At 46.4% G+C, this 16,469-nt stretch overlaps 1 protein-coding gene across 1 annotated transcript in view; it reads left to right on the top strand.

Moving 5' to 3' along the window:
- The window catches only part of CREG1 (cellular repressor of E1A stimulated genes 1), a 123,727-nt gene extending 108,853 nt beyond the window's left edge, over positions 1-14,874 (top strand). The window contains exon 4 of the mRNA XM_085621126.1: positions 12,865-14,874. The gene's annotated coding sequence lies outside the window, so the exon portion shown is untranslated. The remainder of the gene's footprint in view (positions 1-12,864) is intronic.
- The last annotated feature ends 1,595 nt before the right edge of the window (positions 14,875-16,469 follow it).

Below are 16,469 nucleotides of genomic sequence, written 5' to 3'. Positions count from 1 at the left end.
CCATCTCGCTTCTTCCAGTCCTCTCCAATACTTTGGAGAAACACATCAATATCCAGCTTACAAATTTCGCAGAAACTGAAATCCGTCCCAATCTGGCTTCAGAGCCGGATTTTCAATGGAATCAACACTTATGGGAGTCACCGAAAACATTCGTCAACAGGTCGACAAAGGGGAGACAGTGGCACTTATTTTATTGGATTTAAGTGCCGCGTTCGACACGGTTTCTCACACTTCTCTCTTAGAAATTCTTTAATCCAGTGGTGTAACTGGCATGGCACTCAAATGGTTGTCCAGCTTTCTATCACAGCTTGACAATGTTTTCCCTCTGAGGCGGAAGCCGGAGGTTTGCTCTGTGTTTGTTGGATGTATTTGAAAAACGACTGACTGCTATACTCGTTTTAACCTTGTAATTATTTTAATCAGGCGCTGTTTTATATTCCCGCCCCCCCACCCAGGCGAGACTAATTCGCAGAGGTTCCGGTTCATTTCTCACCTCAGCGACGCTGTTCACGCGCTGGGGAGCTATTAGCTTGACTTTGGGCGCCATCTTGTGTTGGGAAGGCTGCCCGGTTTGCTCGGCGCCCCTCCCACCCTCCTCCTGCCCGCCCCGCTATGTATATTAACAACAGAGCCGCCCGACCGCGCAGCGGGCGGGCGCAGCGGGCGCGCCGGCGGCGCGCCGAAGGCAAGCCCGTCTGCGCCCGTCCGCGCCTGGCCCGGGCCCAGGGCCACCCCCCTTGGTCTGTTCCATCCTACCCCCCGTATCAGTTACTCAGCAGCTCAGCTACAGGCTTTTCGCCCCCCGACCAGTCATTCATGCTGCACATTCCATCCTAATGCCCTGCTTACAAAGCATGAAGCATACTGCCCTGGCTGTCACGCCATTTTACCGGTCATTTGCAAATCTTCTCAGACTGGTAAGCACCATCTGACGAATTTTTACACCATTGCGCTCACAAACGTCCGTTCACTTAGCAAACACAGCCAGGACATCCATGAACTGATACAGGACCACAAAATAGATATCCTGTTCATGACGGAAACTTGGATGGGCCAAGCATCTGATCCGGATCTTGTCATAGCCGTTCCTGCTGGATTTGCCATTTATAGGCTGGACAGGCAAACCGAGAAAAAAGGTGGCGGCATTGCTATCATTGCCCGAGACACCTACATTGTAAGGCACACGCTAATTCCTCAGACTTCTTGCGAAGCCTTAGAATTCGCAATAAAACTGACCCCTTCCTACACCTTCAAAGGGATCCTTCTTTATCGACCACCGGGACCCAGGTGTGACTTCCTGGGGGCTCATAGATCCTTCCTAGAAACATCCGCACTGGAGAACTCCTTCACCATTCTAGGTGATTTTAATTTCCATTTTGATGTGCCCAACAATCCTGACACAGCCACGTTTTAAGCAGACATGTCCACTTTTGGTCTATCCCCCTTGGTCCATTCCCCTACGCATGAAGGAGGGCACACACTAGACGGCATTTTTTCTAATGCCTCGGGCCTCAAACTTACAGAAATACTCCCTTTAATTTGGTCGGATCACCATCTCATTCTGGCTTCACTTCCAGTGGGCGACCCCCAGGCCGACAAGCCCCATTCTAACTCCTGTCCCCCCTACCTGGCATGGGATGACTTAGATGTACACAGGCTGGAAACCTTGCTTAAAGATACCCTTCCCGCGTTATCTCCGGACCCCAATAATGCTACGTCCCAATTTTACAACTGGGTGAGCACAGCAGCAAAAGATCTGGTCCCACTTAAACAACGGTCACGCAACAGATCGACCCCCTCGGCCCCATGGTACTCAGAGGAACTGCGTACCCAAAAACAACAGTGCAGACATAGAGAGAGACATTGGCGGAAGGACTACACACCCGAAGCCAAACTCCTATACAAAGAATCAGTAGCAAAATACAAACATCTCATCTTGGATGCAAAAAAAAAGTATTATTGCAACAAAATTGAAACAGCACAAAACTCTAATAAATGTCTATACGAGACCACCAAACAATTGTCGGGTTTCTCCGTGGATCTCACACCTCCCCCGTCTCAAACCCTTTGCGACACTTTATCTAGGTTCTTCTTCAGTAAAGTGGACGACATTTACAGGGTCTTCTCCAATAACGTCACTCTCTCCCACAGCCCATCTACTCAACCTGAAGGACCTATTCTCTCGCAGTTCAGTGAGGTCACGTGCCCGCAGGTGCTAACAACGGTATCCACCATTAAATCAGGATCGGCCCTCGACCCATGTCCCTTGAAGGTCCTGAGACCTATTATGGATACAGTTCTACCCTCCATAACCAACATCTGTAACTCCATGTTTAGCACTGGCATCTATCCCGAGACACTAAAGAAAACCCTTATAAAACCGCTGCTCAAAAAATCTACCCTTGATAAAGATGAACCCAAAAGCTACCGCCCCATCGCCAGTCTCCCACTTTTAGCAAAAATTGTGGAAAAAATCATGAATGCCCAACTCTCTTCCTTCATCGAGGATAACAAATGCCTAGATGAATCACAGTTTGGCTTCCGTCGCTTCCACGGTACCGAGACGGCCTTGGTGAAAGCGGCGGACGACATCAGATTTATCCGGGATGCGGGAGGTACCGCCGTCCTGATATTACTAGACCTGTCGGCGGCTTTCGACACGGTCGACCATACCATCTTGGTCGACCGTGTCGAGAGCATGGGCATCCAAGGTAACGCCAAAAATCTTCTTGCCTCCTTCCTGGCCAACAGGACCCAGGTCGTCACAGTGGGACCTTTTGAATCCTCCCCTCTGTCACTACCTTGTGGAGTTCCCCAAGGCTCATCCCTTAGTCCGACACTATTTAACATCTATGTGTCGGACCTTGCCAATGTCATCAGGGCACATGGGATGAGCCTTACTTCATACGCTGATGACACTCAACTGGTCCTAGCCGTCAAAAATGACGGCCTTCAGAAAGCCGACATGTTCAATCAGGGCATGTCGGCCATCGGGAACTGGATGTCGCACAATTGTCTGAAGCTAAACTCCGACAAATCGGAGGTTGTAATCTTCGGCAATCTCTCTCCGGAGTGGTCCTCCCGCTGGTGGCCGTCATCTATGGGCCAGCCCCCAGTTCCGGTGGATAAAGTGAGAAACCTGGGAGTTATGTTTGACAACCGTCTGAATTTTCTACCACACGCCAATCAAATATCCTCTTCAGCCTTTTATAAACTGAGGCTCATCAAAAAAATTCTGCCCTTCTTACCTGAAAACATGGCGAAAACGCTGGTAAGCTCCCTGGTGCTTTCCACCCTAGATTATTGTAACGCTTTGTTTCTAGGGGCCCAGGAGAGAGTGTTAACAAAAATGCAGTCCATACAGAACGCGGCCGCCAGGCTCCTAGGGCGAATCCCCAAATTCCATCCGGTTCAACCTACCATGAAACAACTCCATTGGCTTCCGGTGAGGAAGAGGATCATGTTCAAAACCTTGTGCTTGGTATACAAGGCTTTACACAACGCTGTCCCAGCGTTCTTCACCCAGAACCTTATCCCCTATTGTCCATCCAGAGCACTGCGCTCTTCCAGCTCCCTGGATCTGGTGATCCCCCGAACCAAATCTGTTAACTGGGGTGATAGAAGATTTCTGGTGGCTGCTCCAAAACTGTGGAACACACTGCCTCACTTCATCAAGACCAGCACGTCCCTCTGGTCCTTCCGAAAAAACCTCAAAACCTGGCTTTTTAATCACTGACCTCCCAGTTCCCTTCTGGCTAAACATTGCAGTTACCTAGCGCCGAGATGCCCACGGGCCTTCGTTTCGCGCTTTACAAATGTTTAAATAAATAAATAAAATATCAAATAGGACCTTTCAGGTCTTCTCCCCTATTGCTCATTCCAAGACTCATGTATCCCAGTATGGAGTCCCTCAAGGCTCCATACTTAGTCCATTGCTCTTCAACATATAGCTGAGCAAGCAGGGCTAACAATATACTCTTATGCCGATGACACACAGCTCATCTTCTCGCTCTCCCCCAAGGAGACCTCAAAGACATCAGCGCTCCATCCGGGACTAAAAAAGATTGCTGACTGGATGCATGATAACAAATTAAAACTAAATGGTGGGAAAACCGAACTCCTCATCTTTGGTAATAACAAAACTCTCTGGGGCTCCCACCACAGGCCACCACAAATGGGTGATCCTTCCCCCCCCCTCCCATCTCAATCGGCTCGTAACCTTGGCGTCATCATCGATGACCAATTGTCGATGAAGCAACAAGTGGTTAAAGTTGCCTCCACCTGCTTTGCCATTCTCAAGTGGCTTAGGAAAATTCTCTGGATGCTTCCTCCATCTACGCAAAACACTGTCATCCAGGCCCTAGTAGCTTCCAGATTAGATTACGGCAATGTACTTTATCTCGGGGCAAGCAAGGAAGTGCTCCGCAAGTTGCAGGTAGTCCAGAACTCCGCAGCTAGGCTGCTTTGCAAACTACCCAAAAGGACTTCCATCTCAGCCTCACTTAGTGAACTTCATTGGCTGAGAATCGACAGCCGTGCCAAATTCAAAGCCCTCTGTTACATGCATAAAACAAACTCTGGCTTAGCCCCCCCACTATCTTCGTGCCTTGGTACACCACTACCAACCCCCACGCCTACTACGATCCTCTAATCAATACAAATTCCAAGTTCCTAGGATCAAACGAGCCAGAATGGGAGGTCGATCCTTTGCCTACCTGGCTCCCTCCCTCTGGAACTCTCTTCCAACTCACTTACGTGTCGAACAACACTACCTTAAATTTCGTAGTACCTTTAATTCTTTTCCTAGCGTCTAGCTCTTACCTCTTGTCCATCGTGTTCACAGGCGCCGGGAAACCTCCGGGTAGCTGTGCGCCATATAAATGTAATAAATAATGTATTGAGGTCACAGTAGTTTACGATGGCGCCGTGCAGCTCTGCTGCAAACACGTCATACGGAAGGGCCTCCGCGTACATTCTCCAAATATCACTCCCCCAAACCACGCCTGATGCAGCACCACCGGTGAGTGGTCGGATAGTGTGCGAACGAGGTGTTTAAACGCCTGACTCAGGGGCTCACATCCCTGGAAGTCAGACAGCAATCCAGCCTCAACCACACACTGTAGAGTAGAAGGTATCCTCTAGTCTGTCCAGGTTTCTCTTGTCGCCAGATATCCACCAGCATGTGATCCTACATGTTGTCCAGTAATCGTGCTGGCACCAGTGCACCACCCTAAGTAGGAATCCGGGACATATCCTGGGAGTCGAAGAGGATGCAATTTATGTCCCGGGCCCAAAATAGCGATTCATGGTTTGTGGCCACCACCATGTTCCATAATGCATGAGACAAGCCAGGGTCATCCATGTAGGGGCCATAGCAGTTATTGATCTTAAGTGGCGTTGTCTCCCATCTACCCCTTACCATGACATAACACCTCTGGCTGTCCGAGTGTGAAGCATCCACCCTAAAGGGCGTTCCCTTACTTATAAGAATGGCCACGCTCCTGGCATAGGATGACAGGTAGACATGTGATGCCCATTTCTTTGCGAATACTGGCACAGTCTGTGGGTCAAAATGGTTTTCTTGAAGTAGGGCTATCAAGACCGTGTGCCATTCTAAGAAGGCTAGCACATGCCGTTTTTTAAAGGATTTCCCAATCTGCACACATTCCACCTCATGAACACCACCATCTGATTATGCGCAGGTTCTACGGTAGTCCTGTCAGGGGAGCAAGTTGTTGGTGGTGAGACCATATAGGATTGGGTGTTATCAGTGTTGTAATGTTAGCACGTGTTGCGGAGCCTGGACATAGTATACCTAGTATATGACAAGTGTATCAAACAATTCCCACATCCACCCTAACCCTGATGGCCCAAACCCATCAGAACAGTCTCCATTTCCTGCCCCATATGTTCAAACTCATACATGTTCAAATAAAGTAACTAACCTCTACCTAAATATACAAACAATAGCTCCAACTTGTGTGAGTGGGTAGTACCTGTGGGGTGTCTCCATGGTTGTCTGCGGGTGTCCTCCGTGTATTGAACCACACAGGTGCCAAGGGTAGATATTGTCTATATCAATGTCTGGCGCATAGCAGATGCTCAACACTTATATGACCACTAATTCACTAATACCAGCGCTGATGCGATTCTTGGACGGGACTCTCGCAGTCGTTCCAAAATTGAGTGAGGAGGAGGCACTGGTAACTACAGTATGCCTGTTGGCTGTCCTTCAGAACAATTGGATTAATCACAGTCTGTCTGCTGTAGCACTGAATCATCTCGCTCTTGACTGGATGTTCCTTTCCTCGTCCTTCTCATGAGAGTTTTTATTAATTCCACAGCATGTTGAGGTATTGAGATATGCTGTTGGCCTTCATGCATTATTTTCAGGCTGGTGTGGTAGAGCATTGTGTACTGTATGTCGGCCTTAATCAATTGGTGTTTGACGGACAGCTGACCTGCAAGGGTGATGTCTGGATATATGGAAATGTCATTGTCCTCAAAGGTTAGATTTCCCTTGTGAGCTGGAGCATCCTGTCCCTGTCACAGAAATTGAACAGGCGTGCTATAATGGGTTGCACCAGGGTGTTTTACGTGGGTTGTGCGGGCAGGGATGTATGTGCTCTCTCAACTGTAAGTCTCAAGAAGTCCATGAGGAGCCTTTCTACCTATTCTTCCATTCGCCCAACCCAATTTCGGTTGCTTCTTGAACTCCCAGTATGCAGATATTATTCTGGTGTGATCATACCTCCAGATCTTCTTTCATGGCGGCGATCACTCAGAGGACTTTTTCCATGTTCTGTAGTGTTTTGCTCTTTGATGTAAGGGCGTCCACTGTTGTGGATGTTCGATGTTTGGCCTCCGTAAGACATCTTCATGTTTATCTAAGTTGCCTGCCATAGAGTCCATGTGTGATGTCAGAATGTCCATCTTGGAGTGAAAGGAGGTGGATCTCTCTTGCGTGGCATTTAATAATGAATTAATGTTGTCCCCTGTTGTCTCCGCTACAGGGCACGGTTCCCCTTCAGTGGTGGGCTGTGGCTCCTGGATCGACATCCTGGCCTCTCATCTCGATTTAAATGGCAGCTTTGTTTGCCTGTTGTCTGTTTTTCCCAACATTAGACTCCTCTGTGCCACAATCTCCAACCCCCTACCGGTGCACTAGTCCCTGGCATGAATTGGGGCCCACCACCATTGACTAAGCGATATTCAGGGCATTTTGGAGGAAGGCAATCTTGGTATTTTGTGCACGTCAGGTAGGGTTGCTGAGCGTGGGTGTGTGGTGTACTGTAATTCCAGTGTCACTGTGCCAATCGACTCTTCAAGCGGATGGCCTGCCTGATTTTGCTCACTAGGGAGTGTCAGATGCTTGGGGAAACCCCAGACTTATGCTCCAGAGATTCTGCCTTTACCCCCTCTTAAGGTATGTGTAGCAGGGTGGGACACAAGCAGATCTCAGATGTCAAGGCGATCCCAGGCGTGCTCCCCAGAAATCCCGCCGTCACCCTCACCTAATGTACATGTGGCAGAAGGTTGGCATGTGCAGATCTAAAGTGGAGACATTTTTGGTGGGGGGGAGGGCTGTAACTCACCCTACATGGCCCTCATGAAGCTGTGCTGCTCACTGGGTCACAGGCCAGCACAGGCGGCCTCCTTTTTCCCCCCCGCTGTTCTTTAGGTAATGCCCACGGCCCTGCACGGTCTGCTTTCAGTGGCTGCCCAGCCAGTCCTGAGATGCTTCGTCAGCCAGTGGGGCAGTCCATCATCGACCACGCACCCCAACAGTGCCTCGTAGTCTGGCCATTCCTCTGCAGGCCTCTGGAGTGGGTCCCAGCCAGCAGACGGTTCCCTTCTAATCTGCAAGGCTTCAACTCAGCCTTCCTCCACACCGCCATGATTATCTGACAATGGCCCTGCTCTCAGTTTTGTTTTTTTAGACGCCCTGTAGCTAGATCTTCCCACAGCCCCCACTTGGTGCCTCATACAGTGTGCAGTTCTGACCAGTGTGACGTTTTACAGTGGGCTATTAATGTGGATGCTGACTGATCTCTCCCGCTCTCGGTGGCCGGGCGGGTGGCGCTGCTGAAGATGGTGGCGCTCCCACGCCTGTTGTATTTTTTCCGCACACTCCCTGTCTGGGTGCCGGTGTCACTCTTCCGCAAACTTACGGCCATGGTTACGGGCTTTATCTGGGGGGCGGGCAGACGGCGGGTGGCGCTGACCACGCTGCGCCGGCCCAGAGCCGAGGGGGGGCTTGCGGTACCTGATTTCGAGTGGTACTATTTGGCTGCCCAGCTACAATGGCTCACGCAGGCAGTGGCACGGGAATTTAGAGGCCCCGAGGGTCCGCAGGGTAGAATGATCCCGCGACACGTGCTTTCCTTTATCGTTTTCCAACAGCGACTCGAGCTGTCACAACTAACGCTCGAAGAGCGAACGCTCCGGCTGTGTTGGAACCGGAGCCTGCGGAGGGCCGGCGCTGCTCGCCCTTATGCTCCGGAGATCCCCTTGGGTATGTGCACGGCCCTCCCCCACGGCGGGGACTGGTCGGGGCTGGCCCGCTGGGAAGATCTAGGGATACAGATGGTGGGAGACCTGTACCTAAATGGAGAGCTTCGGCCATTCCAGGAGCTGCAGGACTCCTTCGGGATTCCGAGGGGCGACTATCTCCTCCACGCGGCCTTGGTGGCGGCGCTGCGGAAGCACTGGGGAGTGGGGCTCTCGGGACCGCGGACGGCGGCCGGCTGTCAGTATGTGGTCATGGCGGCGGGCACATTCAAGGCCATTACTTGCCTCTATCAGAGAATGGCCACGGAACATCTAGCTCCTTTGACTGCGCTGAAGGATAAGTGGGAAGCCGATATCGGAAAACCTATCCCGGAACTGACATGGCCTGCACTTCAGAGACGGGCCTGGAAGAGCACGCGTAACGCCCGGTTTCAGCTGGTGCAGTATTTCACCCTGCATAGGGCATACCTGACGCCGGCTAAATTTTTTCAGTATTTTGGGGGCCCCATGCCGCAGTGCCCTCGTTGTGGAGAGGAGGGGGCTGACTTTAAACACATGTTTTGGTCCTGCGATGTTTTAAGTGGCTACTGGGAGGAGGTCGTCGGATGCCTGGCCCAAGTGACAGGGCGGGAGTTGCGGGTGGAGATGGGAGTCTGTTTGCTGCTTTGGTTTCCACACACGCCGCGCACGAAAATCACTAGCAAGTTTTGCGACCTGGGGCTGGTGGTGGCCAAGCGAGAAATTACGCTCCACTGGAAGTCGAGGACGGGTCCCAGCGTCGCGAGGTGGAGAGCGACATTTACCAAGTGGGCGGGTAGCGAGGGCACGTTCAGGCTGCAGCTTGCGCTTAGGAGAAACGATGACAAGGCTCTGGACATGGCTCGGGCGTGGGAAGCACTAATGGTTGATCTCCAGGGATGGGGAACAGCGGGGGAGGGAGGCCCTGCGGCACTGGAGCAACAGGCAGGTACTTAGGGGTGGGGGAGGCTAGCTGATTGGCTCATGGGGGCCGGGGGCTCTCCTTTTCCTCTTTGCCTGGGGCCTGTCTGTGGTGGGGGGGGGGGGGGGGGGCGGCTCATGGCTCTTAATACGGCTCCTTCTGAGAGAGGTTATCCTGGTAGTAGTCGTCCCGGCACACTGACATGTGGGTGGGGGGGGGGCTGTATTATTTCAGGGGAGGGTTTGGGGACGGCGCATTGGTAGGTGGAAGTGGCCCAGATTGTATTTGGATGTGATTTTATAAGCGGATGGCGGCCACTGGCCAGATGAACATTGTGGATGTCAATTGTGTTTGAGTAATGCAATAAAAAATGTTTTTGCAAAAAAATAATGTGGATGCTGACTGATTGTGCCCCTCAGCTGCAGGAGTCTCACCTCGGTACGGCCATCTTTCTCATGGGCACTCTGGCACTCCCTAATTTTATGTAGATTTATAGAGCGTACTACTTACCTGCAAGGGTATCCTTGCGCTTGAGCAGTTGCGTAGGAGTGTGGTCCTCACAGAGTTATTAAAAGAGCCAGGCCTTCAGCCTCTTTCAGAACTCAAAAAGTGAGAAGGGGGCTCTGATGTGTTGTGGGAGGTCGTCCCATGTTTTGAATGTGATACACAAGAATAAGGATGACAAAGACTTTGTGGAATAATTTCCAGGTAGACGTCATCTGGCAACGTTCTTTATAACGTTCATGAGTTCAGGCCCTCAAACGATGTTTGAATTCAGATTGGTATTGTAAATTCGACCAGTTCATACTTACTTATTATTTTATCCATTTCCAATACCTCACATATGAAGCAGTGGGCCTTAGCAAAGCCAATAAGACTGGACATTTTTTAAGCGAAAGTGCTTTATTTTTTTTGTGTGACTGGGTGAATTTGAATTCGACAGCAGTCGGAGGGATGTGTGAAAGAGCATTATAAATAACCCTACTTTAATACACAATAAAAATATATATAAACAGTATAAGAGTATATCAACTGTATTTTAAAACCTATTTCTAAAAGAGTAATCAATTTTTTAAAATAAACCTACTGTTATTTAAATTATAAAAAAGCAATAGATATAATTGTTTACCGTTGCAACTGTGAGGAAGACGAAATGCCCAGAGTGCATAGCTTTCATGAATTTTTTAAGGTGCATCCTCATGGTAGTCATAGACATAGTATTTAGACCAAAGCCTGGTAATGCATTGTCTGGAGTGTGAGCCAGAACGATCGGTGGGTTTCGCCTACACTGTGTAATCATTGCTATTGATGTAGTTTGATCAGAGCCCAGGTACTTTCATTGGATGTTGGGTGTGCCAGACTCTTCAGCTGTTGCAATAAGCAGAGAAGCGGCAGGCACCTCAGCCATTCGTGTCTGAATGCTGCTTAAAACCAGTGAGAACGTGCAAGTTAAAAGCAGCAGGAGTTGGAGGTCTTACTGCCCAAAGGAGACAAAAAGTGCGGAGAGAAAAGTGCTTGCAGCATTTTTTCCGGAGCTGTGATGCCAAAGTCTTGCTAAGCAATTTGTGAGTCTAAGACGGCCATCTTGGATTGGGCACTTTGTTGTTCCACTAAATTGAAGTTATGTTGTCATTTACTGCTCCCAACGTCAAGCTCCATTAAAGAATGCCTAATTTAATAAAGCGATGCTTCTGCCTTCCCACCACCAGCGTTGTGCTGGTGGGCAGAGAGAGGCATGCATCTAGATGATTACCCTTCCAAATAATGTGGACTGCTGTCCAATGGCTATCCTCTACGTTGGCTCAAAAAAAGGAATAAAGCCACTGGCTAAAAGGAGCTAACCAGTTGGCCACCGTATGTGTAGTGTCCTGTGAGTTTAAGCAATAACTGTTTGACATGCTAATAAATGTATGTATTTTTACTAAAATATGGTGCATTAGCTTTCAGTAGGCTGGCAAGAGAGTGTTTCTAGGACATATCTAAAAGGGCGCAGAATTAATTCTTCTTTAACCTGAACAAAGCCTAAAAGTAGAAGCCTGATTTAAAAATAAATAAGCTTACTTTAGATCATCGAGAAAAAGTAGTGTGCTATCTCGGAACCTCGACAACTTCTGGGTGGGCACTCCTGACCATGAGGTTTCTTGTTTGGGACTCGATGTTAAAAGCAACTCCTGAAAATAAAGCCAGCATGATTATTGATTCCAAGATTTGATGTTGGCCTGTAATTTTATGATCCACTGTGTTGTGTGCGTGAGTTAGGCCCACTTAGCAACTCTGCACATTTTTGTATTTTGTCCTCTTTTCTGCACAATAACATAATTGATAAAACCTTTTGCACATATTCACGTGTGTGACAATGTTGGATTAGTTTCTCTGAAACTGCTTTGCCTACACATTCGACTTCGAACACCGAGTCCAAGGCCTTTGCGCATGATGAACAAATGTCATTCTATCTTCATCCTCGGGGCGACAGGGCTATCTACATAGCCACAACAATGCTAATCTGAGTGTACATCGCAAGGATGCTTTTTATTATAAAGAGGCATTTCCGGGGGTTAGCAGATGAGACACTTCATCTGACACCGAGGGTCGCCTGCATGCTTAGGCTTCGCCAAGCAGCTATTTGACATCTCAACGAGGGGTGTCCAATTTGTGACCTAGACTAGGTCCTACATTCTTTCCTGCCAGGTAATGGGGTTGGATCATCCCAATCTGTGTATTCTTGGCTCAGCACCTACATACACTCTAGACATACACAGAGTAGGGATTGCATCGTAGATGTACGCCTGATCACTGCCTTGTATTATATGCCTGCATATATACACTGTCTTCGCACCATCGTAAACTATATCTGCTATTCACTCTGTTGGTGCTTGTGATCACTTTCACCTGCTTCTGTCTACTGATTATCGCAGCACACGTATTCTATACAGGAATAACGTTTGTTCAATAAATATATTGAAAACGTGCCATTGTGTATTCTCTTTATATTTCTCTCAGAACAAGAGTGCACAAGTGACTGAGCGAAAAGGTTCTGAACTGTTATCACGATCACTGAGGGGTCCCGGTTGTCATGTTCAGTGGTTGTCATAAACCATTTGGTCCCTGTTCAGGTTAGGGGGGGGGTTATGATGGCAACGTGAGGTAGCTGATTTCTAGGCCAACATATCCTGCGGGGGTGCTTGTAATCTGTCTAGGCACCTTGCCCAAATGTTATGCTGTCCACAAACGCGCAGGTCCTACACATTAGTGGGAACTACACGACAACTGTACTCATCAGTCACTTCACTTTATAGAATCTGATTTTTAACTTACTAGTTACTCCTAAAGAATGTGGAACGAAGTTTTAGATTGTTAAAAATATTTTAAAATCTATTAAACCTTTTTAACGAGGTCTTTTTTTCCTTTTTCAGGTGCGATATATGCTTGAAGAGGCTGCAAGATACTACAAATGGATGATTGTATTTCTGTTGATTTTAAAAACAATTTGTAAACTTATGTGCCTTATATGGAATTAGATTCCTTTTTCAATGAGCACTATCTACTTCAACATGTTCACATGTTTCTTAAGAAAATAATAATGTGTGGCTTTTGGTGACCATCTTGTAGCACCTGCAGAAGCTTAAAAAATGAATCATGCGGATAGACATGTATGCTGCTTTGTTCTTTCTGGTGTACACTTTTGTTTTGGAATTGTGCATTTCTTATCTACATTGTGGATTCCGCACGTTTCCTTTTATTGGTGGTTGTTAGAATTCATGGCCCCTGAACTGAGCACTGATCAATATATCTGTTTTTCAGAGATCATGTATGCAGCCAAAATAGAGAATGTGAAATAGAGGGAGATTACCCAGAGAGATGTTTCACTGTGATACAATGTAGGTTAAGGCCTATTAACTTGCTGGAATATACATAAACCTTAAGCTGAAACTCCTTTATAAATGCCCTCATTTGTGTCTTTGTATTGTGAGACTCTCTTTAATCTGGTCTGTACTGTATTTGTTTCTGTGGGATGGCTGAGGGATTTTCGGGGCATCATTCTCCAGCAAAACAGGTGCAGCATCCAGGTGATAAGAAACATGCTGTTAGGCTTCGGCAAATTATCACGGTACTAAAAGAACCCCTTTAAAGATGCTGTATGTAATGTGACATGAACAGTGCATTATAAAGCTGAATGAGTAAATAGTTCAGACGAATAACATTCTAGTGATATAAGCATTTTTTTAAGTTCAAAACTCTTCAAAGTAGAGTTACATCTTTATGCAAACATCTTGGAACCACAGTTCTACACACTTGGTTAGAGGATTGCTGTGCAATGCAGCCTTCACAATACTTCTCAACAAATTACTGAATTCTTCTAGTGTCTTCATGTTGGGAAAGTTCATGGATGAATAAATTGTGCACAGAAGTCAGGGAGTATGATTTAAAGAAATCTGAACCCTGGCATGCCAGAAGAACTACCTCAGGACTAGCCTTCAGATCTAGCCATAAGGAGATCATCTGATAATTGTGCGTGGCAAGTCTTGTTTTTCATTTGCAGGATAAATTCCAATCTGCTTTCCTTTGCTATATTCCCTTGTTAAAGTAGCATCATTCAGAACGACATTAACAGCTGTGGAATTTTCTTGAAAGAAGAAATGCTAGCTACAATTGATTTTTTTATTACCAATGCAAATGTTGATCTCCACATCAGACTTGTAAGTCTACAAAATGTCATTACGTTCTTCCACTTGTACAAATATATGCCACAGAACAGCTTAGTCTCACACATTCATGGGTGACTTCTGACAGTTTGTTGTTGATTAAAAGAAAGAAAACACAATTTAACAAAAAATATAAATTGCAATTTTATACTAACAAGACATTTATATAATTAGTCCAAAAACAAAGTCCATACTTATGTCAATGTGTGTCATTAATCTCGTAGGTAGATAGTTCAGAGGTTGTCAAGCGATTACTCAAATATCAGATAATTTCTGATCTAAATATTCAACCGCAGTTTCACTTGACATAAAGAGTACATAATATGTATATAGATATATGTGTTATACAATTAAAGCAAATATGGGCTGTACAATAATGTAGTTACAAAAAGAAAGTGATAAAACCTGTCTTGATTCTAGTTTTTATTTATCCCTCCCAACTATTATGTTGCAGTCTTTAATGCCACAATTGTTTTGGTTTTGTCAAAAGCACACTTATCTACATTTTAGTGTATATCTTCCCAAATAGACATACCCTCCTTCAGAATTCAGGTAACTTCACTTTCAAGAGATAAACTACTTTTAAAAGTGCATTAGTAGATTTTATTTATTTCATAAACCAGCTTTGTTACTTTTGCTCACAGTTGTAGTTTGATTGCTGTTTGATATCTGTAAATTAAGCAAGCATAGTGTTATTAAAACACCTTTTTATGAATAACACATTTGTGTGTTTTATGCTTGTTTTATAGATTTAACTTGCAATAAGTTCTTTTCACGTTCTCTAATCCTAAGGTTCACTACTTTCTAAGAACTCTGTATTGAGAGAAAGAAAACATCCCCTCCTCCTTTTAGGTGTTTCCAAGTGCCCCAACCTCTTTCACTCTGCAATAGTTTCAAATGTATCTGCGCATGCGCCCTGTGAGTTGATTTAGCCTTCCATAAGGTTTTCTCCATAGATCCACACATAACATTTACGTTCCTGGAATATTCGCAGTTGGTAACTCGCTGACACACACAGCTGTGTGTTCTATGTGGTGAATTGTCAGTTTACGTGCTTTTAAAGAAAATTTAAGAGGCATCACTCCTTCTCTTTTTTGTGCATGCCTGCCACCATTCCTTATAATTCTCCTGTTTCCTCGAGGATGAGTGGTCGACAATCGTGGCAGAGTGCAGGGGTGTAGAGGGAAGGTTGGCAGACACCCAGAAATGGAGCTGTATTGGACTTCTACTACCTCCATTGTGACCCGGCTCATATATATTTTTTTAATGGCAGCACCGAGCTATACATGTGCCACTCATTTAATCTATTTTTTGATTGAGGTTCCCCCCTCTTCCGGAAATATGAGTGCCGGTGTTGCAGCGCGGAAACCTGGGTAGCGGGACTCAGAACAAAACCCCGTACCAAAATCCTCCCTCCGTCACAGACCAAATATCACACTAACACATTCACTCATACATTCATTGGTGGGGCCCATAACACCAACACTCACGCTTCACTTCTCACTGGTCTGCACTTTCGGGAGAGATGATCGTTCCAAGCGCTGACATGAAAGGAATACCTTATAACCTATAAAGAGAAAAGTTATTTGCATATCTATACACTAATATCCTTAAACCTAAATATTAAGATACTCCTCCCACGTGATCGATGGATCATTTAGTTGGATTGAAGTGATGATCTAATCCTCACTGAGACACACTTGAAGATCCTGATCTATCCTTTCTCAATAAACGACCAAACATATTTTCTTGTTGATCAATATTTTCGTTTATCTAATTAATGCAAATCACAGAACACCATATTTACCTAATCTGGCTATCAGTCGTGCTCTAAGTGATCAAATTTGGTCGTCAATTTGTCAGAAACCAATAGTTCTTCATGCAGCACGCTACAGTCCCAAAGATTGGGTCAAGGACTAGAGTCGTGCAAGCATCGATCAGTGCCCATAGATTTTAGGAAGTCTTTAGTTCATCAAGAAATTGGGCAGCAAATCAGTTCGTCAAAGATTCAGGAACGCAGCAGTCTTGTCGCGTCACCGTCGTCTCCGTCAGCAAAGAAATACGCAATCTAGCAGCAGCTCTCAGCAAGAAGAAAATACAGGTTTTTTTCCTCTCTATTCTACCGTCTTTTATAATAAAAGTAAGGTCTAAAAGATACATTTTTAAAGATTTGAGCATCATCCATTGGTCAGTCAAGATCGTCCGGTGAAGTTTCACACCGTTCATGAGGTTAGGTCACCAGACATGATCCATCCAGTTCTTTGCAAAAGTCCTTTGTTTGAATATTTGGCGAGCATCCCATTGTGACCTTGCTT

The sequence above is a fragment of the Triturus cristatus genome, chromosome 8 (assembly GCF_964204655.1).
Source record: "Triturus cristatus chromosome 8, aTriCri1.1, whole genome shotgun sequence".
NCBI classification, from domain to species: domain Eukaryota; kingdom Metazoa; phylum Chordata; class Amphibia; order Caudata; family Salamandridae; genus Triturus; species Triturus cristatus.
This window is presented reverse-complemented; position numbering and strand designations above follow the sequence as displayed.